At 37.2% G+C, this 25,901-nt stretch overlaps 1 protein-coding gene across 3 annotated transcripts in view; it reads right to left on the minus strand.

Moving 5' to 3' along the window:
• nrip1a (nuclear receptor interacting protein 1a) overlaps positions 1 to 25,901 on the minus strand; it is a 180,022-nt gene that overhangs the window by 100,548 nt on the left and 53,573 nt on the right. For all 3 annotated transcript variants that reach the window (XM_039744545.1, XM_039744547.1, XM_039744546.1), the window contains exon 2: positions 21,460 to 21,528. The gene's annotated coding sequence lies outside the window, so the exon portion shown is untranslated. The remainder of the gene's footprint in view (positions 1 to 21,459; positions 21,529 to 25,901) is intronic.

A 25,901-nucleotide genomic window follows, 5' to 3' on the forward strand; every position in this document is an offset into this window, starting at 1 on the left:
TGGCTTTCAAATAGCAGATGGAGCTCAGAAACTCAGAGGGAAGTGTAGAAAACCCAGGAACAATTCCAGACATCTATATTCTCAGAGATGGCTTGCAGGTGATCCTTGACCTTGGACGTTATTTCAGCCCTGCACCAGGAAGCACCTAAAAGTACTGTATAAAGACTAACCCTAGAGATGGGAAGAAGTAGAAAACAGCACCCTGTCAGACACTTAAAGAATAGCTTATATATAAAATTGCCCAGAAATGCTTAAAAAAGGTAACACAAATATTAGTGCTTGTTACCCATGTTGCATGTATCTTTTTATTTTCAGAACCTTACCAAAAAAGAAATGGTGGGGGCTCATTTTATATTTACAAGAAGCATATCTAGCACCATCAGCTGTAAATTTCCTAAATAAAGCCCTAAATACATAAAAAGAACACAAAACATGGAGTAATTTTGTAACTTCATATTTCAATGCTACACACTTAAATGGGTAAAAAGGCACTTCTAGAGATAGCCACAGAATTCAAACTATCAGTTTGAATAACTATAGTTATTCAAAATGTGTTTCAAAGTTTCAAATAACATGAACCAGCTGCAAATTTGTTTCACTGTTAGCTGATTAACTGTGTTTAACTGTACTCAACAATTAAAAATGGACTTTAAGTGTTGCCGATTCTATTGGCTCTACTTTTGTTGAAGAAATAAATTTAAAAAATGAAGATATCTAAAGATAATACAAAAAGTGAATGAGGTAAACTAGCAGTTTGCAACACTTTGTAGAATTAGTTGATAGCACCAACTTCATGTTATTTAGACTAGTTTCTTTGATGCTGGCAATTTAAGCTGATTCACATTAGTTATTTATCTGTTCCTTATTTAAATTAGCCTTACTATGGACCAAGCTGCTAATTTAAAATTGCATTTTCATTTGTTTTTGATCTTTTTGACCTATATATTGTCAAACATGTGCGCATGTGAGGCAGCTAAAAGGCCTGAACGAGAATAATTCCACGCCAGACCAGGGGGTGGCAGAGTACACTGACTCTTTACCTCATTTCTCTGCAGAGCGATTACAGGAAATTCCGCCTGGCCCTGATGATGTTACTTCTTGATCCAATCCTGATGACACCACTTTTGAGTCTGGCCCCATTAATGACATCACTTCCTGTACCGGCCCCATTGATGATGTAATTTCCTCTACTGGCCTTTAAAACTGCCATCTGTTTTGCTATCAAGTCAGTTCTGTTTTGGACTCTGATCTGTACGCATCAGTACACTTATTATTCCTATTTTGCAGCCAGGAAACAATATATGGGTTGCTGCTCCAAACCTTTCTGTGGCTTTTTTGTCTATTGTTTGACATTGGCGTTGTCGGCAGGATGATTGACTTCCTGAAGTACCAGGACCCAGACCTAACACATATCCAGTTGGGAAAGTACCGTGGCCAAAATTTCTGAGTGGGGAATGTGTTCCGTGGTTCAGAAAGGCCCAGTGCAGGCTCAGCTCCCAGCACACTTGACCTGGCAGAGTAAAACAGGGGGTGTACGGGAGGGGCTCACAGGATTGGGCAGGTCCAGATGGGGGGAGGCAAAAGGGGCTTATTATGATCTCTCTTAGGAGGGTGCCCTCCTCCCCACTAAGGCAGAACCCTTAGATAAAAGTGGGGGTACCCCAGACTGGTAGGTGAAAAAAGTGAAACGGTGGAGATTTGACCTGGAGAGGCCAACCCACCAACATGGTTTCTGCTATGGGCAAAGGTAGGGTAATAGCTATAGCCAAATGAAAATAATGCCCTACAAATAGTGTAGATGGTAGCTTACTACCTACCTCTGAATAACCTTCCGAACAGCTTCAACCTGCCGGTCATTGCACAACAATTTAAAAACATGATAGAGCACATAGATCTCGCGCTAATATATAAATATAATCTGGGAGGTCAAAGCCATCCCTTAGTCAAGCCAGGATGGATTACATCCCAAAAATTCAGCCCTCCTATTACAAACCGGAGCCTATGCCAATGTCCCCGGATTTGTGGGCATGCAATCTGCTCGGGGACGAGGAGGAATGCAGACGGAGGGGGGCGGGAGGGTGGTGTGCTCTGATAAATCCTCTTGCGATCCCTCTTACAGGAGTGGGGATTATAAACAGATTTAAAACCGAAGCTTTATTTGATTCCGGCAGCAACATTTCTATTGTTGCCCACCAATATGTGCTACTGCGACAGTGGCTAAAAAGTAAGACCAGTATAACCTTGTGTCCATGGGGAAACCAGCTGGTACAGATCCACCACTTGTGTCATCCATTGTGAAGGATCACTAAAAAAATTAGCAGTAGGGCGTCCTTCCAAATCCACCATTCTCAGTGATACTGGGGCGGGACTGGTCAAAAATCTAAAGAGGTTCGGCACTTCCCACTCCAAAGTCAAAATTGGGCCTAGTGATAGACAGAGATAATATGCCTCAGGCTGCCTCCACGCCATGTAACCAGCCGGTGGAGAGAGGCAATGTGTCCACTCAGTGTGACGTGGCACTTCCTTGGCCATCACAGCCCAAAACATCATCAACCAATGCTGTGGTGGGACAGGAGGCAACCACGCCCCTTGAGGTCGGTCCTGACCCTCTCTCCATCTTACAGTATCAGTTTAGGGAAAGGCCGGCTTCTTTTTAAAGGGAACAGTGGAATGACTATTCCCTTAATTTTGCAAAAAATGCAGTTGTTTTTGTCAATGGCCAACACACTCATCAGCCCATGCCACATGGTCAGAGAACAACCTTTTTAATCAAGTTGCTGAGAGCAAAGAGCTGAAGTGAGGTCAAGCGCATGCTGGAACTAGGAGTAATAGAGGAAAGTCATAGTCCCTGGTCCAGTTCCATCGTCTTGGTCAACAAGCCCGATGGGAGCTGGAGGTTTTGCAATGACTTCCGTTGACTTAATCAAGTTTCCCAGTTTGATGCCTATCCAGTGCCATGAATGGAAGACCTCCTCGAGAGGCTAGGACAGGATAAATACTTGATCGAATTTGACATGACAAAGGGGTATTGGCAGGTTCCTTTAACGGACTCTGCAAAGATTAAGACTGGATTTAGTACCCCAAGTAGTGACTGGCAGTATTGTGTCCTTCCATTTGGGTTAAACGGGAGCTCATGCGATTTTCCATTGTCTGATGGATAAACTGCTATAACTCATATAGTGCTGCTTACCTGGATGACATGGGCATTTATTCCAGCTACATGGAAGGAATCCCTACAGCAGGTCCAAGTGGTATAACAGAGACTTGGTGAGGCCAGGCTTCGGCTTAATTAAAAGAAATGCTTCTTTGGATTAAACAAAGCCAAACATTTAGGTTACCTGGTGGGTCAGGGTACTGTAAAGCTACAGTGCTCCAAAGTAGATGCCATATTGAAATGGACCTGTCCACGGACCAAGTGGCAGGTCCAAGACTTTTTCGGTTTAGCAGGGTACTACCTCCAGTTTGTGCCCCAATTCTCGGAGAGAGCTGCGTCCTTGATAGACTTGACAAAGAAGAAGACCCTGAACAATGTGGTTTGGACTGCATTTAGTGACTTGAAACAGGCCCTTATGTCAGCACTAGTTTTGAGAGCACCTAACTTTTCTCTACCTTTCATTCTCCAGATGGACGCTTTGGACACAGTCCTGTGGGCCGTGCTAAGCCAGAACGTCAATGGTGTTGAACACCCCATTAGGTTCCGGAGTCAGAAAGTGAGGGACCAGGTATGTGGCAGTGGAGGAGGAGGCCTTTGCGATTAAATGGGCGATTACACAACTGAGGTACTACTACCTCTACCTCGGAATTCACCCTTGTTATGCATCATGCACCTTTACAGTGGATGGCCTTACACAAGGAGTCAAATCTGTGGGTCACCAGGTGGTTTCTTGACCTACAGCCTTACAAGTTCTCTTCACGCCAACCTCTCAGGTGCATGACCTCTTGCACGCACGCACGCACATACATACACACACACATACATACAGTACACACATACATACATACATACATACATACATACATACATACATACATACATACAACAACTATTTTGGTAATAAATCAGGTGGCGAATTACTACTTCAATTAAGAAAATTAATCAGGCAAGTTAAAAAAAAAATAAAAAATTGAGCAAAAGAGCATACAGTGGGATACAAAAGTTTGGGCAACCTTGTTAATAGTCATTATTTTCCTGTATAAATCGTTGGTTGTTACGATAAAAAATGTCAGTTAAATATATCATATAGGAGACACACACAGTGATATTTGAGAAGTGAAATGAAGTTTATTGGATTTACAGAAAGTGTGCAATAATTGTTCAAACAAAATCAGGCAGGTGCATACATTTGGGCACCACAAAAAAGAAATGAAATCAATATTTAGTAGATCCGCCTTTTGCAGAAATTACAGCCTCTAAACGCTTCCTGTAGGTTCCAATGAGAGTCTGGATTGTGGTTGAAGGTATTTTGGACCATTCCTCTTTACAAAAAATTTCTTTCCGAGCATGGACAGCTCTCTTTAACTCACACCACAGATTTCAATTATATTCAGGTCTGGGGACTGAGATGGCCATTCCAGAACATTGTACTTGTTCCTCTGCATGAATGCCTTAGTGGATTTTGAGCAGTGTTTCGGGTCGTTATCTTGTTGAAAGATCCAGCCCCGGAGCAGCTTCAGCTTTGTCACTGATTCCTGGACATTGGTCTCCAGAATCTGCTGATACTGAGTGGAATCCATGCGTCCCTCAACTTTGACAAGATTCCCATTCCCTGCACTTGCCACACAGCATGATGGAACCACCACCATATTTTACTGTAGGTAGCAGGTGTTTTTCTTGGAATGCTGTGTTCTTTTTCCTCCATGCATAACGCCCCTTGTTATGCCCAAATAACTCAATTTTAGTTTCATCAGTCCACAGCACCTTATTCCAAAATGAAGCTGGCTTGTCCAAATGAGCTTGAGCATACCTCAAGCGGCTCTGTGCTGTGGGCGAAAAGGCTTCCTCTGCATCACTCTCGCATACAGCATCTCCTTGTGTAAAGTGCTTCGAATGGTTGAACGATGCACAGTGACTTCATCTGCTGCAAGATGATGTTGTAGGTCTTTGGTGCTGGTCTGTGGGTTGACTCTGACTGTTCTCACCATTCGTCGCTTCTGTCTATCCAAAATCTTTCTTGGTCTGCCACTTCGAGCCTTAACTTGAACTGAGCCTGTGGTCTTCCATTTCCTCAATATTTTCCTAACTGTGGAAACAGACAACTTAAATCTCCGGGACAGCTTTCTGTATCCTTCCCCTAAATCATGATGGTGAACAATCTTTGTCTTCAGGTCATTTGAGAGTTGTTTTGTGACCCCCATGTTGCTACTCTTCAGAGAAAATTAAAGGAGGAGGGAAGCTTACAATTGACCCCCTTAAATACACTTTCTCATTATAGGATTCACCTGTGTGTGTAAGTCAGGGGTCACTGAGCTTACCAAGCCAATTTGAGATCCAATAATTAGTTTTAAAAGTTTTGGAATCAATAAAATGGCAACGGTGCCCAAATTTATGCACCTGCCTGATTTTGTTTGAACAATTATTGCACACTTTCTGTAAATCCAATAAACTTCATTTCACTTCTCAAATATCACTGTGTGTGTCTCCTATATGATATATTTAACTGACATTTTTTATCGTAACAACCAACGATTAATACAGAAAAATAATGACTATTAACAAGGTTGCCCAAACTTTTGCATCCCACTGTACATCCTTTAAGGAAAATACATAGCAGCAATTCTAACTGCAAGGTCTAGCTTGACATTTTGAAAGCTATTGTCAACTGAAGTAGACATTAATGGATACTGAGGCTGAAATATTTATTAATCATCAACAAAAGTTTCCTAAAATGTATTGTTTGATAATACAGAATTAGGTAAAAAACCACAAGACCACCCAAGTCTCATGCACTTCAAAGCTCAATTTCTTCACTTTACAGCATCAAATATCAGTTATTCTTTTCATCAAAAGAAGGGATTTTGAGTTACAAGATGAATCATAAGTAAATTGACATTAAACTTGCTTCCATATTATCACCAAGTTTGAGTGAAATAGATATCACTATTATTCTGATGTTTTAATTTTAGGTACTCTTACATGATGACTGTGCTCCTATGCCAAGTGAACAAATTTTTTACAAGATCTTACAAGACAGATTTCTTACCATATTTTACAACTTTTTAGTTATTTGATCTTTGCCCATTTTTACATACTTCATCTCCAACATATGATTAATATTATTCTTGATCAAATAAGTGATGTATAGAATATTTAACAACACAACTAACAGAGTAACACACACACATTTTTTGCCTGGGTAACATGCTGATGTAAACATGCTTTGGCCAGGTCTTTATTTGCTTCTTGAACTGCTCAGTTTCTATCTATGGATATTATTCCCAGTGGACATAGTAAGTGGTGGTACTTGCCCAAATATCTCTTAACCTCAAGGGTCCAAAAACTGACAGAGGTCAGCCTCAGATCTACAGTGTCCAGGCAGATCTCTTACTTTAAGTGATATTCCGATTTAAAGTTTATTAAACCATCAGTTAAAAACTATCAGTTTTACTAATGTTGGTTCTACATCTGTATTTCTTCACTGAACCCTGTCCATAACATGTTAGGTCCTGATTAACTGCTGTCTCGACAGGATAAATTATTTTGTGATAATTAATAAACAAAAAAATTTTGATACTTGTATGCCAGCAGTTTTGTCTTTCAATTCATTAAACACGTATTAGTGTCAGCACATATTAGAATTTGGACACCAATTTAAAATCATATTTAATGACAAGTCATGCTGTATATTTCAAATATGAAAAAGGTTTCTGAAATGTAATGCAGTAAGTTCTAGTGGAAAAAGTTTTGCATAGCTTTGGTAGTTTTCATGGATTTAGAATAAACCACAACTAGCTATTACTCACCCTAGACAGAGTTAACACACAGAATGAAAGAATTACAGTATATCTCTGAATGTGAACACCTGTCACAAAGCCTGATAAGAATCAGATGCACCTGTAACTTGTAGTTCTAGTGAACAAAATGACGAACAAGGTCGGCAGAGTCAAAATGCTGTCACAGCTAAACTGCCTTGTTGGGGAAAAAAAAGATACTTAAAGGAAACAGCTCAGTTTTTTTAAATACCTTAAACAAAATCCACTAACGACCTGAAACGATATAAAATGGCCAATGTTATATTATTCAGTTTTTTAATCTAATGACATGCTTCTGAGTTTGGTGGTGTGTGTTGTATACGCATTATATTTTTGGACACCAGGAAAATCACTGCTGTATTTAGACAGGTGGGTTAAATTTGACAAATATTTACTTCCTATTTCAAACAAGTCTAAATCCCATTGTACAGAAGATGTATGACATAAAGAAGATGCACATCTAGCCTCCAACATATTTATTTTTAAAGATTAATATTAAACTGAAGTCATCCATCCATCCACCTTGTTTCAAAATTTGATAATTCCAATTCAGGATTTCAGGACCAACCATGAATAGTTTGTTAGTTCAATATAAGTAAAATGTTGATGTTAAAATATCAACACTAAAGGCTTTATGACTGCTGTAACTTCACACAACACATAATTATTGGTAAACAGGTCATAACATTTCCCAAACCTGTCAGTAAAACCAAGAATTTAGATTTGAATGTTTAATAATGAAATTATGCATTTCTCTGAACAAACTGTACTTAAATGTGCATAAAAAATGTGTGTACTTTGCATAACAGGTATAAAACAGTAGAAAAGAAAGCATTGACATGCTATTCTTAATCAAATTATTTGTTAAATCTCCAAGCTGACACAACACATCTTTGTTCTTAATACCAACAAAGACTTAATGTTAATAAACCATCAAAGAAACATTTATGCATCCTCTATTTGTACATTATTTTTTAAGTTTTATTTTAACCCTTTTTTCTTTTGCAACTCAGACAAGCTAAGCAAATCATTAAGTGTTCATAGCTTGCTTAAACCTGAAGGAAGTATGTAAAGATGCAGCTGTCAGGCCAAGATGACAAGCACTTCACAAAAAAAGACATCTTTAGAGAGCAACTTGGGAATGCAGATAAAACATCTGTTTTTCTTCCTGGATCTACAGCTGTATTGACCCTATCATCCCAACTTGAGGACTAGCTATAGTACGAGGATTTTAGTGCACTACAATAAACTTGGGACTAGCTATAGTACGAGGATTTTAGTGCACTACAATAAACGTTTGTTCTTGCACTTTCTTAGTAATTATTTAAATGTATTTCATATATTTTTTACATTTCTTTGACAATGTAAGACTATCATTGCCCCAGTGTATGTTAGTGTTTTACTATTAATATTACTTGTTCTAGCAACCGGCTATGCCCAGAAAAGCAACCAAAACAAATTAACAAATCTGGGCAATGGGTTTGTTCAATTAGGTGTGATCTCACTTTTTCTGCAGGAAGAGTAGAATGAAATATAATACACTACTGTGCTTTCTTATGAAAATCTGAATTTTGGAATTTGCGTGTATTAGAAGAATAAATCCAGGGGTTAAAGAAAGAAAAATTCCTAAGCCTGATGCTTTGGTCCATAAGGTTGGTTATTACAAAAAACTACAATAATCAAAACATAAAAAGGAATTTGTGTAAAATTTCTATATTATATAAATAATGTAAACAAAGAACACATCTGAAGTGCTTACTTTCGTTACACATTTCACGTGGTAATTATTACAATGAACACATGTAATGAGAATATTTTAAGCTCTTCCTTTTGCTATGACAAATCAATGTTGAACTTAATAAATTAAATGAGAAACCACAACAATTTCATGTTAAATACATGTAAATATACAGATTTAAATAAATGTAAATGTATACATTTGTAAACAATGAACAATATTAAAGTCCTATGAATATAATCAACTAAGAATCCAATGACATAAATTAGGCCTGTCTGCTAAACAATGCCTTAACTGTAGAGTAATACCATGTGTAATTAAATAGTTGGCTTGTGTGTTTGAAATTGTCAATCTTAAAAACACATTTCAGTCCTCTGTGTGGATGTTATTGTAAATAGTAGGTCATACTCTAATAAATACAGCAATACATATATTTTTGGTTGCATACATACAATTGTGGTAGTTGTCACTCCTATTATATATTAATATTTATTGGAGAACATGAATAAGCGCCCTGTGTATTTGATCTAAATAATGCCATATACAGTAACTTTTTTCCACACCTGTGTTATACTGTAGCTTCTTGGAATACACAGTGCAGAAATACGCACCAGTTTCTTTAAGTGTCAAGTTTGCACATTTTCTGCAAACAAACCCATTGCTATTTATTTTTAATACTTTATTATACTGCAGTTGTGTTTTCTCCAGTCTTAACCAACTTTGGTTCTATCTCAAGTGAAAACCTTGAATTGTACATATGATTACCCATAAAAAGCAGTTTGCTAATGACTGGTTAAAAGACTAACCCGTTCATATACCACAGATAATTGTGAGAATGCAGCTGCAACATTGTTTAAAATGAATCCAAAACAAAACCAAGTTGATGTTGTTTCACATGGTTGCTTCTGCTTTAAGAAAATGGTATAAAAGGCCTGTGAATATTTTTATGAATTTGAAATATGCTGGAAGTCCAGTGTGTTGCCAAAAGACTTTAAGCCTGGTAAATATGCATTCATGTACCATGATCCTTTTCATTTGGTTTACCGAGAATACTGACTGTCCCACAATGGCCTTCCCTGCCAGCTGACAGAGATGTTTAAAATAGCAGCCCATGTTTGAAAAAAGAAAGACTGCTTTTTATCACTGGACAGAAGGCTGTTTGTGTCACTGATGATAATAGATGCTAACAAATCTTATATATAAAGCTCATAGTGGGTGTGTGGAGGCTGTGTTTGTCTGTTCTTTATGCAGTTCCACACGCTTGGTCCTACCTCAACAAATTTTGCACACATATCCCGCTTTGTCAGGAAGAGACAATACTGAAGGCTACTTTGGAACCTAAACATTTGACCCTGCAGTATTGGGATGAGACATTTTTACTGCTGTGACTTTTAAGAAGGGTGCCTTTTTACCAATTTTGACCCCTGAAATGAATGCAATTTATTTTAGAGCTCTTGTATTTGAGCAAAATGATTTGTTAAACATAATTATTGCCTTAAGAAACAAATATTTATTTTTTAATTTTATCATTATTAGCCTTTTTTTGTCAAAACTATGCCTCCTAAGAAAAGGACTGTAATTGGCATAGTGTCCTTTGCTGTCAAATAGAAGTTAGACAGTCTGCCTTAAAATTTTTTACCCAGGCAACACCTAGTACTGCTGCTAGTCAAAATAATAAATAGGCTACTCATGGAAGTGATATTCAAATATGAGATGGCAACCTGAAAATATAATACAATCTTGCATAGTAGTACACACAGTAAGACAATTCACTTTTGGGACATTTTAAAATTTTAAATTCAGTTTTGAATATTAAAACTGTAATATAAATTTGAATTTACAGAACATTACATTTCTACTTGAATGTAACAAAACTACAACGTACAGCTAAGCCAAAACATATATGTAAAAACACAACCAGGCAAAAAAAAGTTACAGAATAGGACAACTGCCATCACAGTCTCTTTAAATCAGCTACTATTAATAAAGGAGCAAGTTACAGTCTCCTAAATAAAATACTCTCTTTGTCTTGTAATTCTCTGCTTTGTGGCAGTATGTGTTTTTCCACTGCATAAGTCTTTTTTCACTTTTTTTTTAATTTTTTTTATTAATTTTATTACAATCCATACATAGCAATCAAGTTTTTACAAAAAAAAGAATTATGTTAAGAACAGATCGATCCCCACCCCTGAGAGAGAGAGCACAAGCCAAACGGTGTAAAATTTAAGGCTTGTAAAAATACCTAAATTAATAAATTCTCTGTGCTTTATAAACTTATTTTAAAATATTACTGATTAGATCCTGCCATGTTTTTAAAAAAGTCTGTACGGATCCTCTAACTGAGTATTTGATTTTTTCCAATTTCAAATAGTATAACACATCAGTTTCCCACTGACTTAAAAGAGGAGAGTTTGGGTTCTTCCAGTTTATCAGAATAAGTCTGCGTGCCAACAGTGTAGTGAATGCAATCACAATTTGTTTGTTTTTCACTTAATTTTTTAAAATTTTTTTGTATCACTCTTTATAAAGTTTCTCTTCCCTGAGATGTATAATGTCATCTACCCTGTCTCGTGTTCTATTACATTGTTATCATGTTTATTTCTGTAAAACTCCATACAAAGTAATTTTGTGTGACATGTTCTAAATATACAAACCGGATTCCAAAAAAGTTGGGACACTAAACAAATTGTGAATAAAAACTGAATGCAATGATGTGGAGATGGCAAATGTCAATATTTTATTTGTAATAGAACGTAGATGACAGATCAAACGTTTAATCCGAGTAAATGTATCATTTTAAAGGAAAAATATGTTGATTCAAAATTTCACGGTGTCAACAAATCCCAAAAAAGTGAGACAAGTAGCAATAAGAGGCTGGAAAAAGTAAATTTGAGCATAACGAAGAGCTGGAAGACCAATAAACACTAATTAGGTCAATTGGCAACATGATTGGGTATAAAAAGAGCTTCTCAGAGTGGCAGTGTCTCTCAGAAGCCAAGATGGGTAGAGGATCACCAATTCCCACAATGTTGCGCAGAAAGATAGTGGAGCAATATCAGAAAGGTGTTACCCAGCAAAAAATTGCAAAGACTTTGCATCTATCATCATCAACTGTGCATAACATCATCCGAAGATTCAGAGAATCTGGAACAATCTCTGTGCGTAAGGGTCAAGGCCGTTAAACCATACTAGATGCCCGTGATCTCTGGGCCCTTAAACGACACTGCACCACAACCAGGAATGCTACTGTAAAGAAAATCACAGAATGGGCTCAGGAATACTTCCAGAAACCATTGTCAGTGAACACAATCCACCGTGCCATCCGCCGTTACCAGCTGAAACTATACAGTGCAAAGAAGAAGCCATTTCTAAGCAAGATCCACAAGCTCATGCGTTGTCACTGGGCCAGGGATCATTTAAAATGAAGTGTGGCAAAATGGAAGACTGTTCTGTGGTCAGACAAGTCACGATTTGAAGTTCTTTTTGGAAATCTGGGACGCCATGTCATCCGGACCAAAGAGGACAAGGACAACCCAAGTTGTTATCAACGCTCAGTTCAGAAGCCTGCATCTCTGATGGTATGGGGTTGCATGAGTGCGTGTGGCATGGGCAGCTTGCATGTCTGAAAAGGCACCATCAATGCAGAAAAATATATTCAGGTTCTAGAACAACATATGCTCCCATCCAGACGTCATCTCTTTCAGGGAAGACCCTGCATTTTTCAACAAGATAATGCCAGACCACATTCTGCATCAATCACTTCATCATGGCTGCGTAGGAGAAGGATCCGGGTACTGAAATGGCCAGTCTGCAGTCCAGATCTTTCACCTATAGAGAACATTTGGCGCATCATAAAGAGGAAGGTGCGACAAAGAAGGCCCAAGACGATTGAACAGTTAGAGGCCTGTATTAGACAAGAATGGGAGAACATTCCTATTTCTAAACTTGAGAAACTGGTCTCCTCGGTCCCCAGACGTCTGTTGAGTGTTGTAAGAAGAAGGGGAGATGCCACACAGTGGTGAAAATGGCCTTGTCCCAACTTTTTTGGGATTTGTTGACATGAAATTCTGAATCAACATATCTTTCCCTTAAAATGATACATTTTCTCAGTTTAAACTTTTGTTCCGTGATTTATGTTCTATTCTGAATAAAATATTAGAAGTTGGCACCTCCACATCATTGCATTCAGTTTTTATTCACGATTTGTTTAGTGTCCCAACTTTTTTGGAATCCGGTTTGTCGAAACACTGATGTTATGCGAGAAGTAATGTTGAAATTATGTTTTAAATACAGATCGTAGTATTGCATATTTATTGTGTTAGTCTTTTTATTTTGTGACAGAGAAAACATTCTTACAGAGGGCACTTTTCAGTTTGCACTTCAGTGACACGTGCATGGCTATGTAAAACGCACATCAACAATGTACATTAGTAAAACATTTCAGCAGGTTAATATATTTTACAGCACTCAGGAAAAAGAAGAATACATTTAAGCTTAAGCTAGTAAAACTGATAACTAAAAAGACATAATTAACTTTTTAATTATTAAGGATCAAAACAATTTTTAACCACCACACTCCCCCAAGTCATTACAAGAATACTTAATAAATAAAACAAAATCAATATGACCTTGGGCTTCTTTTATGAACATTAAATTGGAGAAGCTGTTGAAAAGCTTCAAAAAGGAACTGCAAAAAGGTCAGTTATTGTGTTTTTCCCCTATGCATGATTATTCTTGGAACAATGCTTATGAGAAATCAATTATGAAGCTGAAGTATATTTCCTATTACACATCAAGGCCTTTTGTCCAGTGTCTTTTTTTTGTCCATAAAGTCTTTTTTGATAAAAGAAATCTTCAGTGAGCCTTGTAAGTATTCAAAAACTGTGCTCAGTCGTGCACTTTAAACTGTCAACATCTTTTTCCTGCATATTAAAGTTTTAACCTTAGTCTGACCTTCAGTGTTAAGCAAACAAGTCTGACCTCCCAATAAACTTTCCTCTGAACCTCGCTTGATGATAAGCACTACTTTAATTATATTCATTTACATGGACCTGACATTGTTCCAGAATGAAGTCAGTGTTTGCAAGGTTAGGGAAAGCAAGGGACATTAGGGTATTAAAAGGTTCAACTATTCAGCAATATGACTAACAATAATGGAAGAGTTTTCTGCAACAGCCTAAATGACAAAATACTGTAGGTATCTAGTATTTTTCCACTCTACCAAATGTGTGTACAGTAAGTGATGTAGAAACACTCATTTTTTGAGGTTTACCAAATCTAAAAAAATGATATAGTTATACTCTAAAATTAAACTTCAATTAACAAAAATGCTTCAACTTAGAACAACTATTTTTACATAAAAATGACAGCTTGTGTATATTTTTATGTATATAGTTCTCCCTCTGCCTACATCTTGGGTTACCTCTTCACCTAATCTTTCTCTGCCATTTGCTCCGCATACCCAAACAATCCACAGCATAACACCTAAGACCGTCACAACAAGTTTTTGTCATAAAATAATATTTGACCTTCTATGAGACTCCACACATACATTTGATCAATCTCATCACATTATTTTTAGCTTTGCTTCATGTTCCGCTTTCATTAGCTGGGTTTCATTCCCAAACAAGATACTACACCTCACACATCCTTCACAAATTTTATTGTTAAATGCCAGACAGCTCCCAGAATTTCATCAACATACCCTGGTATATAACTACTGTTACCACAACTCCATCTGTGCTCAACAAGATTCTAAAGTGTAGAGAGAGGGATTTTACTATAGGAGAACCCAACTCGTTATGTGGCGCGGGACTAAATTTAAGAGTTGTGAGCAGACATTGGAGGGGTTAGACATTATTAATGTGTTAAGGAGCAGGGAATTGATGATCATAGCACTGATGAACCACTGAGAAAATTATAATGTTTCATTGTACAAGCATGTGAAGTCAGAAAAGAATAAAAAGATACTATGTGTGTCTGTGATGTGGTAATGACTTTTCTTTTTAAAATTTACATTTTCCAATTAATTATTACAGGCATTGTAGTATGTATGATTTGCATCTTGGAAAGGCTCTCAGGGTGCTTTCACTAACTTTCTCTCTTTCTTTCCTAGTTGACGAAGCGGAAGCGGAAGTAGAAGCAGACAATGGCCGACAGTGAGATGAATTGCGTTGCCGTCGTCGAAGAACTCCAGGCACTCGACAAACAGATTCAGAAACTCCTGTCCAGACGAAGGTACCTCAGAGACTTGAAGACTCGGCTGCTGGACAAATCACACCCAACAACTGAAGTCGGCGTAACATCAACCCCACCTCGTGCCGCTCAAGTCCAAGGGCAAGTAAGCTTCACCCCCGCACCTCGTAGGAGCAACGACAACGCTGATGAAGACCTTGACGGGTTTCAGCTTTGCAGGCGGGGGTTCAAGGCTAGAACACCTCCATCGGCACAGGCGAGCATTCAAATCCAGAACCGATTCGACCCTCTCCGCGTCCCCAGTCTGCCTTCAACCCCGGGTGATGTAATCGTGGTAGGTGATTCAATTGTACGAAACCTGAATATCACGTGCCCTAATCGAAAATCCTTTGTTTCTTGTTTTCCGGTGCTCGAGTTGAGATGTGATGGGGCGCCGACCTTCTACCAGAAGCACAAGAGGGCAATTGGATCCATCATTCTACACGCCGGCGTAAACGACATAAAGCACCGAGAGTCGGAGGTTCTCAAGGCTGACTTCGCAGCACTAGTTGAAGACACGAAGGAGAGGACCCCAACCGCAAAAATCATCTCGGGTCCACTACCTCTCGTCAGACGATCGAATGAATACTACAGTTGTCTGCTGGGTTTAAACAACTGGCTGAGAGGCTTCTGCGAGAATCAAGACATCGGGTTTATAGACAACTGGGATCTTTTTTGGGAAAGGCCGCGCTTCTTCAAGCGGGATGGACTGCATCCGAATAGATTTGACGTCCGGGTCCTCTCCGAAAACATCGCTAAGGTAATTCATCTATCTTGACTGTCTACTTCTACTTTTAACCCCTTACGTAATGCTACTACTTTGATAGGACATAATGGCTTAACAGAGTCTTCCGTTAAAGTGCACAACATTAATAATCTAATAACAAATCTTAATGCACATAAAAAAATCTAGGCAGTGCGGCATAAACACCAATAATTTAATTGAAATTACTACTTCAGATCAACACTGCATTAAGACTATAAAAACGGATTGTAGATTACATAAAAAGTACACACAGAGCGTTAACAAAAATAACTTAATTTTGTTCCGATTACCAATAACACGCATAAAATTCAGCTCTGCCCTTCAGAAACATTAAATATGGCACTATTAAATGTTAGAGCTTTAACTAACAAGACATTTTTTATAAACGATCTTATTAGTGATAGAAAGATTGATTTTATTGCACTAAATGAAACATGGCTTAACTCAAACGGCGCGGCTGTTTTAATCGAATCTGCACCTCCGGATTACAGTTTTACTCGTGCAGACCGCCAGGGAAAAGGGGCGGATTGGCAAACATTTACTCGAGCGTTAAAATGTAAAGATGTTAGTTTTGGTAAATTTAAGTCCTTTGAGTATCTCGCCGTTGTTATTCATGGAGATTCTCACGTTCTAGTATTATCCGTGTATAGACCTCCTAAATATAACGCGTCTTTCCTTGAGGAATTCTCTGACTTAATGTCAATTTTAGTTACAAACTATGACACTCTTAATAGTCGGCGACTTTAACTTTCATGTCGACAATCAGTGTGACCAAAAGGTAAAGGAATTCATGAACCTCCTGGACTCTTTTGATTTGAGGCAGCTCGTTAATCAGCCTACACATAAAGCAGGTCATACGTTAGACTTAGTGATTGCTAAAGGACTTAGTTGATATAAAGCAGGTCATTGATAATGGTCTATCAGACCATTTCCTTCTACTATTTAATACAGAAATAAAGATAGAAAACACTCATGAGAAGCATTTTGTTAAAAAACGCTTCTTTGACTCATCAGCAGCTTTAAAGCTTACAACTATTCTAAGCAATCAGTCCGTTTATAGTGCCAACTATAATAGCGAGGATAATGTAAATAGTAAAGTGGAAAACTTTAATTCTAAAGTAAGAGCTGCTGTTGACATAGTTGCACCTGAAAAGACAGTTAAAAAATCTTCTAGTATTGTTATTCCATGGAAGACCCAAAGAGTGTCTGATTTAAAAAGAAAAGAACATGTCGTAGAGCTGAGCGTAAATGGAGGAAAACTAATCTAACTATCAATTATGAGATATTGAAGGCTAAAATAACAGAATACAATAACACTGTCCGTCTTGAGAGGTGCTGCTATTTCTCTAATATTATAAATAACAATGCTAGTAATCCCAGAGTCTTATTTTCTACAATTGATCGTCTGTTAAACCCAGGTAACTCAAAGGAATGCCCCCAGAATACTTCCAGTGAAACCTGTGAGAACATTGCTGTATTTTTCAATCAAAATAATGATATTAGAGATAACATAGTATATCTCCCCAACACTGTAGAACCTCCAAAGCCCCGGTACTCCATTATAAACAAATTAAATGCTTTTACCAGGATAGATTTACCTGAATTACATAGTATAATCTCTCAACTGAAACCCTCCACCTGCGTCCTTGACCCAATACCAACCAGGTTTTTCAAAGAAATATCAGGCGTGCTAATTGACAATATTCTGGACATAGTTAATTCGTCATTAGATACGGGGGTCTTTCCAGACTGTCTTAAGACTGCTGTAGTTAAACCCCTGCTCAAGAAAAATAATCTTGACCCCTCTGCCTTTGAAAATTTTAGACCCATCTCCAACCTGCCCCTCTTAAGTAAAATTCTAGAGAAGGCAGTCATTTTGCAATTAAATACTACACTGGTTGCCTGTGTCATTCAGGATTGACTTTAAAATACTGCTTATGGTTTATAAAGCCTTAAATAATCGCTCCATCTTATATATCGGAATGCCTGACACATTATATTCCAAATCGTAACCTTAGATCTTCAAATGAGTGTCTCCTTATAATTCCAAAAGCTAAACTTAAAAGAAGTGTTGAGGCGGCCTTCTGCTGTTATGCATCTAAAATCTGGAATAGCCTGCCAATAGGAATTTGCCAGGCAAATACAGTAGAGCACTTTAAAACACTGCTGAAAACACATTACTTTAACATGGCCTTCTCATAACTTCACTTTAACTTAATACTGATACTCTGTATGTTCAATTCATCACAATAACTATTCATAGTGGCACTAAAATCCGTACTGACCCCAACTCTCTCTTCTGTTTCTTTTTCCGGTTTCTTTGTGGTGGCGGCCTGCGCCACCACCACTACTCAAAGCATCATGATGCACCAACATTGATGGACTGAAAGCCAGAAGTCTACGTGACCATCATCATCAGGTCCTTCCATGAAAACCCTAAATACAAAGAGGACTGTTTGACTTATGTTAGGTAGATTGCCCAGAGGGGACTGGGCGGTCTCGTGGTCTGGAACCCCTACAGATTTTATTTTTTTCCTCCAGCTTTTGGAGTTTTTTTGTTTTCTGTCCACCCTGGCCATCGGACCTTACTTATTCTATGTTAATTAATGTTGACTTATGTTTATTTTTTATTGTGTCTTCTATTTTTCTATTCATTTTGCAAAGCACTTTGAGCTACATTTTTTTGTATGAATATGTGCTATATAAATAAATGTTGATTGATTGAAGGCTGATGCACAATACTGATTGGGGTATGCTGTTTTTTTCCTTTGTATATTTATCACTTTAAGAATCCACCTAGACTAAGGTTTAAGCCCAATTCAAATGTCTTTTAGATGAGAAAACGGGAATGTAGTTGGGAGCAGGAAAAAGCAGGCAGGAGTAGGACAATATTTTGTAAGGAGTGAAACTGAACTTTGTTAGGAGTGCCTGGGAGAGGGATTGCAAAAATCATTCCTTTGAAGACCTATACTCCTCTTTACTCCACTATCTCTTTTATATACAGTACCTACTTTCAATAAACAGCGCATTGGATTGAGGTAAAACTAACACTTTTACCATGCACACCAGACACTCCCCTCTTCCATGCTTTCTTCACCTCTAACCATAACCTTTGTCTTTCCTGTATTCACTTTTAGGTTTTTGTCTTCCAAAATAGCTTTCCATTTGATTACCTTCTATTTCAACTCTGCTTTACTTTATCTTATCAAAATGAGATCATTTGCAAAAAAGAAAGCTCCCACAGCAATTCTTGAAACACTTCTCTGGTCACCACCCCTATTACTAACACAAAATGCAACAGATTCAGAATAGGTCCCTGGTGCAAGAACACCTTTACCTCAAGACTTTCATTACTCCTATCTCTATTAATTCATAATGCAGCTTCTTTCCCTTATCCAGTTGCTTTTCCTATAATTTACCAGACAAGAAAGATTGTGCTTTTATTCCATTTCAAGGCATGAAACCAAGTTGCATTTAAATAAATTTAATTTAAATCCAGATTCCTTTCTCTACCACTATCTAGGCCACCTTCAGTACCTGCTCAAAAAATCTGATTGTTTTATATGACCCAAACTCTATCTGTTCACCATTTCCTTTGTATACTGGAAAAAGCACACAGTCATGTTGTACAAGACTGTCATCCATCAACTTCAGGACCTTCTGCGGTCTTCAACATTTCCAACATCACTCCAGTTGAGCCCGCTTCTTTACTTTTTTCAGCGCTTTTGCAACATGCTTTTTCAAAAACATACAGATTGTTCCTTTTCTCTTGGTCCATTTTCAACATCACTACCCCATTAATTTTCTTTATTCAGCATTTTCTGAATAAAACATGGTGTTTTGAATTGTATTTAAAATATTATATTTAAAAATGTGTGCAATCCCTCTATATTTGCCAATAGTAAAATATGAAATATGCTGAATTATTTAAACATTTATTGTAAATAAAACATTCGTCATCATTTTAGCAGGTATTTTCAAAATCTTTTTCTTCCACTCTTCATGGCCCAGGGAATCCTTTGGAGCAAGACCCATACTTTTCATATCATCTGACAGTACCTCCAAGAATATCATTAACTTGGTCTTATACTTGTCTCCACCTTCATCTTGGTGCAAAGCTACAACTAAACTATCTTTTGTCCTTCACTCCACAAGCCCAAATTATCTTAATCTGTTTTAAGGTCTCTCTCTAACTTAGAATTCATCATCTACTAATTCCAGGTAACTCCACATACCCATCTGAACCTCCGCATCTCTGTTCTTTCCAGTTTTGCTTCATGTTCTGCATTCATTGTACGTGTTTCACTCCCATAGACCATACTACTTGTGACACAGCTTTCATACGCAGAGAGACTCATTTAGAAGTCAGAGTTGAGGACAGTTCCCAGAATTTCTTCAAAGCACACAACACCCCCCTTCATCACTACTGTGTCTGCACCTTCATCTGCACTCAATATGTCACTTTAAGAAGCAGACCTTCCATACTTTTACAAAATAACTCTACTACTGACACATCAAAATTTTTAAAATGTATTTTAATGTCATTTAAAAGGTTAAAATTGATTCCTTTCAGATGGTGTTTGAAACAGTGTAATTAGCAAAACTTTGCTTCCTCACATGACACATCTTATGCACCATCTTTCATAAAAGGTTCTGTTTAATATCAGGAAGAATGCTATAAAAGTCACAATGGGGCACAGCCATTTTCCCCAGACCCATATAAGAATAGCTACCACCATTCATTATATTCTAAAACTGGAGTAAAACAACAACAACAACAACAACAACATTTATTTATATAGCACATTTTCATACAAACAGTAGCTCAAAGTGCTTTACATATTAAAGAATAGAAAAATGAAAGACATAATTATAAAAAATAAATCAACATTAACATCGAACATTTGAAAAATACCATGTAATATCTGTACTTTATTGTTAATAGCTGCAAATCTTTAAGACTAGTAGAAATGTTCAGAAAAACTGTATGAACTGTTTTGAGAATTGCACTTGGCAGTAAGATTAATAATACTTAAGTGAATGTGCTGAAACAACTGAGAAAAACTGTAAACGGGGGCCATTCTAGTTCTTTCAGCTAAGGAAGACAAATTTTGAGGTAAGGTAGCTATACTCTAATCATCGGGCTGGAAAGTGGCTGTGTATTGCATGTTGATTAGCAAATGAAAGTAAGAATTTCACTGTAGTGTGTATACATGACAGTAAAGAGTCCATAAACTATAAAGGTGTCAGTCATATGTAAAACAATATTGATTTTTTCTGCATTAACTTGTAAAGTCTTTTGATTTGAAAAAAAAAAATTCTACTGTATAAAAATCTTTAATTATTTTTGCCATACCACCCACATCCTACTTGAGATCCAACTTCACATAGTGCAAACTTTAGACTTCTATATACAAGCAGATTTTCAATATAGAAGACCAAGGACTAATTCTCTTCAAATCTGGGACACTTCTCCACACAACAAGCAATTAAACTTTAAAAATAAACAAAGCTTCCTAATGAACATCACTAAAAAGTGCATTATGTTTTGAGCTTGTTTTTATCAAGATAAAATTATCTATGTTCCAGTAACTGATAAACTGTACCCAAAGAAAAATATTCCTGAATTTCAAACAGATGTTTAGCATAACATAGTTCGAGACAAAGTATATTACATTAATTTTTTTCAGAGAAGTAGGAATAGCTATTATATAAACAACATTGCTGATGAAGAAGACAGTATATTACTTACAGGTACAGCTTTTAGCAGTGGTGAAGTTCAGTGCTTGGTTTCTCTATATTTCTGATTCATAGAAATAATCTAGAAACATAAAATAAAGTTAGATTAAAATCACTCTAAAAGGTGTTAAACCAAAATGCAACTGGTATAGATACAGATATAAGAGACGTTTACTCATACAATGGAAACAATAATTGATACGTGAGGTTCAAATATAAACCCTGACAACTATGAAATGTGTGTCTGCAATAAACAAAGTCAAGAGGATGTCATTTCAAACAATGCTGCGGGAGGCCCTAGAAACTATTGAAATTGTCAGAAAAAAAAAAACTGAAACGTAGAGTTAATTGAAAGGAACTACTCTGGGCATCTCTCTCCTAGGAGGTTTTTACATCGTTTGTGCATTAGCGGTTAAGCGGCTGTCTTTCCTCAGAGATTTCATTTTGCTGATGTGTTCTCCTTGCTTGTGTATTAGCGGCAGGAGGAAACATAGAAGGGATACCGTTTTGCTGATGTTAGCAGCTAAGCGACTGTCTTTCTTCTGAGGTTTTGTTTTGCTGGCGTGCTGGCCCTGCTTGTTTTATTAGTGGCTAAGTGAGTTTTCCGTTTCCTCAGAGGTGGAGCCCTTACCCCGACTCCACCTCTCACTTCTGGGCCAGACAGACACACACACTTGCACGTGTGGACGTTTATATATAAGATTTATAAACTGTGATCCCAACTTGTACACTTAAAATTTCATATTGAATGAAAAAGTCCTAAAAGGCACTTTCCAAGATTTCACATTATTGCTTTATAAATACTTCATAACATAAACTTTATTTTAATTATAGACTAAGAGAGAGCTTGTATCATACACATTTTACCAGCAGGTTCAAGTAGGGACATGTAGTGGTCACACTGAAAAAAAGGGTATGAATGAAAACACAACAACATTTAGCTTTTTAACATAAATGACTTTAGTACATCTTCTTATATAAACAGCCGTGGCTGTTTGTTTGTCTGTCCAGGATTTTAAATCACCTGTAGCTCGCAAACCGTTTCACCTATTGACTTGAAATTTGGTACACATATACTACGTGACGTCTACTATCCGCTTTCGGGGTGATATTTTTTATTACTCTTTTTATTTTCATTTTATTTTATTGTAGAATCAACTCTCTGCAGCGCGCAGTAGCACAGCAGGGTGACCGTGCAGCTCATGCATACAGGCGCCATTCTAATTCCCTACCACCTTCGCAGTGACTTCCCCTACCTCTTCAAATCTTAAATCATTCTTGAAAAAGCTTAAGTGAAAAATTAAAGAAAACGTACTTGCAACACAAAAACTAACTTAATCAGTTTAACGCGAAAAGATGCTGACGAAAAAAGAGAAGCAGCTGGTCGCTAGGGTGGAGAGAAGAAGAGCTGCTCAGGAAGCAGCAAGCGCATCAACCTCTGAGCAAATGAATACTAAATGTACAGAGAAAGAGGAGGAAAACTATGAATGCTCAAGTCAAGTGTACTCACTGCACGTTATCGTGCAGTGCGCCATTACTGGTGTAACATAATACAGTAAATTGAATTAAATCAATCATTTTCATTTCTTGAACATTATTTTGTCAAATAAAACCACATTTATGAATAAACTAACAAATAACCCACGCTTCGCAGCGGCGAAGTACTGCCTTAAAATTTTTATTAAGAAGAAAAGTAAACCTTTTTAAACTGAGGGAAAATATACCAATAATCACTTATTAAGGATCTCTTTGTATGCCACGTTGTCAGTTTGGCCCACCAGTTGTAATATGACCAAGCTGTGCGCTGAGCTTACTCTTGAGCATGCAACGTACAGTTGGCCATGTGAAAAGCAATCATGCCTCAAATCTCACAACTTGGATTGCTGGTGTCATAATCAGTTTGAGTTTCATGGTTTGTTTCAATTACGTTAGTATTTGCTGGACTTGTGTTGAAGTGACAATTGGCATCTGTCAAGCGTTGTAAGTACACAACCGGTTTCATCGATAACTTCACATCCAGTTTTTGAGAGTTGAAACATTCATAAACATCCAAGTGTCCACTATTCAAATCGTCACCTGTGAATCTAAGATGTTTAAGAGGCATTGGCAGTTGTCCAAAGGTGTAAAATATTTTCCCATTTCAGTACACTTGAAAGCGACAACCGAACAATTCAGCGGCAGCCATGAACTCACATGCAGAACCATAGGTGAAGGGGTTAAGCATTTCACTCTTCTAGTGCTCCTGTGTAGTATAATTATTTCCTGTACCATCATCAGTCCACACCTTGAAGTTTTCCCAGTCATTCAATACATAAGACACAGTGTTCCTCCAGATATCAAGAGTGAGCCTGATATGGCCGTGCAATATGTAACAAAGAGAATGGAAAGGGCAGGCGCCATCTCCGGACATGGAAACCACTCGGTAAGTCACAGTTCTTTGATCGATGGTGATCACCTCAATAGACATGTTAATGGGGGTACGGCTGGAACGATTAAGGAAATGGGTACCTGAACAATGTAAACTAAGTCTAAAATACCTATACAATAACTATAATCGTAATAAACGAACAATAAAACAGTGTAAAAGCCATGGATTAAAAAAAAGGCTGCGGTTATCAGCAGGGAGACGTGAATGCCGTGGCGAAGCAAGGAAGGGAATGAAGAGACTGGAGCAACGGATGGCCTTATTTAGGCAGACAGCCAACAACGTGGGAGGCATGGGGATGGGGGACCCAACGCCGCCTCACACGGCAACCGAGCTGCAGGCTATGGACGTATATATGTACATAAGTAGGATTCAGTTAGCGTTGGGAACCCGCGTACCAAATTTCTTGAGTCCGACAAATTTCAGCCTTTTACCTACACGGGAAGTTGGAGAATTAGTGATGATTGAGTCAGTCAGTGAGGGCTTTGCCTTTTATTAGTATAGATATATTTTCATTATACACCATCTATACTTCCCTCCAAAATTTATAAGCTTGAATTTTACATTATTAGCAAGGTATGCTACTTGAAAGGAGGTATTTTCCTGCTTCTCAACATCACAGAACGAAAATACTGTTTATTTTACAGCTCACCACACATAATGATATGTGTATAATGACAGTGGAAATATCTACCCAGTTAGAATTGCAGAATGTCTAATACAGTAGGACGAATACAGTATCAAAGATCTAAGAAAAAGGACCAAAGCAAATGGTAAGAAGCAAGGCAAAAAGAAACAAAGCTGTTGATTAATTTTAATGATTCTAATATACAAAGACAAGAAGTTAAAATTAATGACAGATCCATCAAAGGATCATGAGTAAAATTCTGAGGAATAAATCAGTAATTTTACATTCAGACACAAACTGATCTCTACTGCCTCAACTTCAGCTGAAAACAAAAACAATTTGAAAACGTGTTTTAGAAACAAAAGCAAAAATTTGCTGAACATTTTACAAGCTAAGAAAACACCTATTATATATTTTCCTAAATTTCAAGTTCAAGAAGATATAAAAATTGAACAGCTGGTGCACTACATTATTGTTAGGAAAAAAGGCAGAGACAAGTATAAAAACTAAATTAAATCTGGTACTGTATATAGAAAAAGATCTCTTATCTCCATTTTAAATTTAAATTAAAGGCACCCCAAGCACTCTGACACATAAAAAGAAATATTACACTGTGTTAGGATAAAAAGGTTTACTTCTGTTTTAGTATTTAATGTAAATAAGGGTTTGCTTCAATTTACCTCTGTTGTTGACAACTGTCGGACTGCTAGTATAAATTAAATCCCTCTGAAAAATCACTCAGGTATCATTTCACTCATGAATTTGTTTCAACAAATGTTGATTTATCCAAGTTTTGTTGATACAGCAGAGACAAATTTCTTACAGAAGACATGCAGTGGCATACACACATTTTAGATGTTAAATAATGCATAGCTCTTTTACCATACATTAAAAAGTACAAGTACAGAAAACACCAATACAAACACTGGGAAAAAAAAAGACTATAAAAGTCAAACACAAGCATCAGTACTCATTTTGATTTGGTTCACATATCTGATTTTACTGCTGTGGATTTTGTTTAGCAAAACTTGAAACATGGCATCCATTGTATACATATAGTGATTACTCAAGGCATTCTCCTTGTGTTGTTGTCCCAAGGCGGAAGAACTTTTAAGAACAATCCTGCCAACCAATAACTGTAATGATTCTCTCTGATTGATGTCTGTGATTTTCTAATTAATGCTTTTGTCATATCCCCACATAGAGAAATCCAGAAGAGATACCTAGGAGTCATTATACTTGCAGCATAAGAACAGTCTTTGTACTAATAAGCTGGCAAGAACATGCACAGGTTGCTGATTAACCTCCTTAGCGTTGCATTTTATTCCAAAAAAACAATTACAAAGCATTGCATTTTTTTTTTGGCGTGAAAATTTATATTTTTATTAAATCTCAAAAGTAT

Source organism: Polypterus senegalus, chromosome 2, assembly GCF_016835505.1.
Source record: "Polypterus senegalus isolate Bchr_013 chromosome 2, ASM1683550v1, whole genome shotgun sequence".
In the NCBI taxonomy this organism is placed as follows: Eukaryota; Metazoa; Chordata; class Cladistia; order Polypteriformes; family Polypteridae; genus Polypterus; species Polypterus senegalus.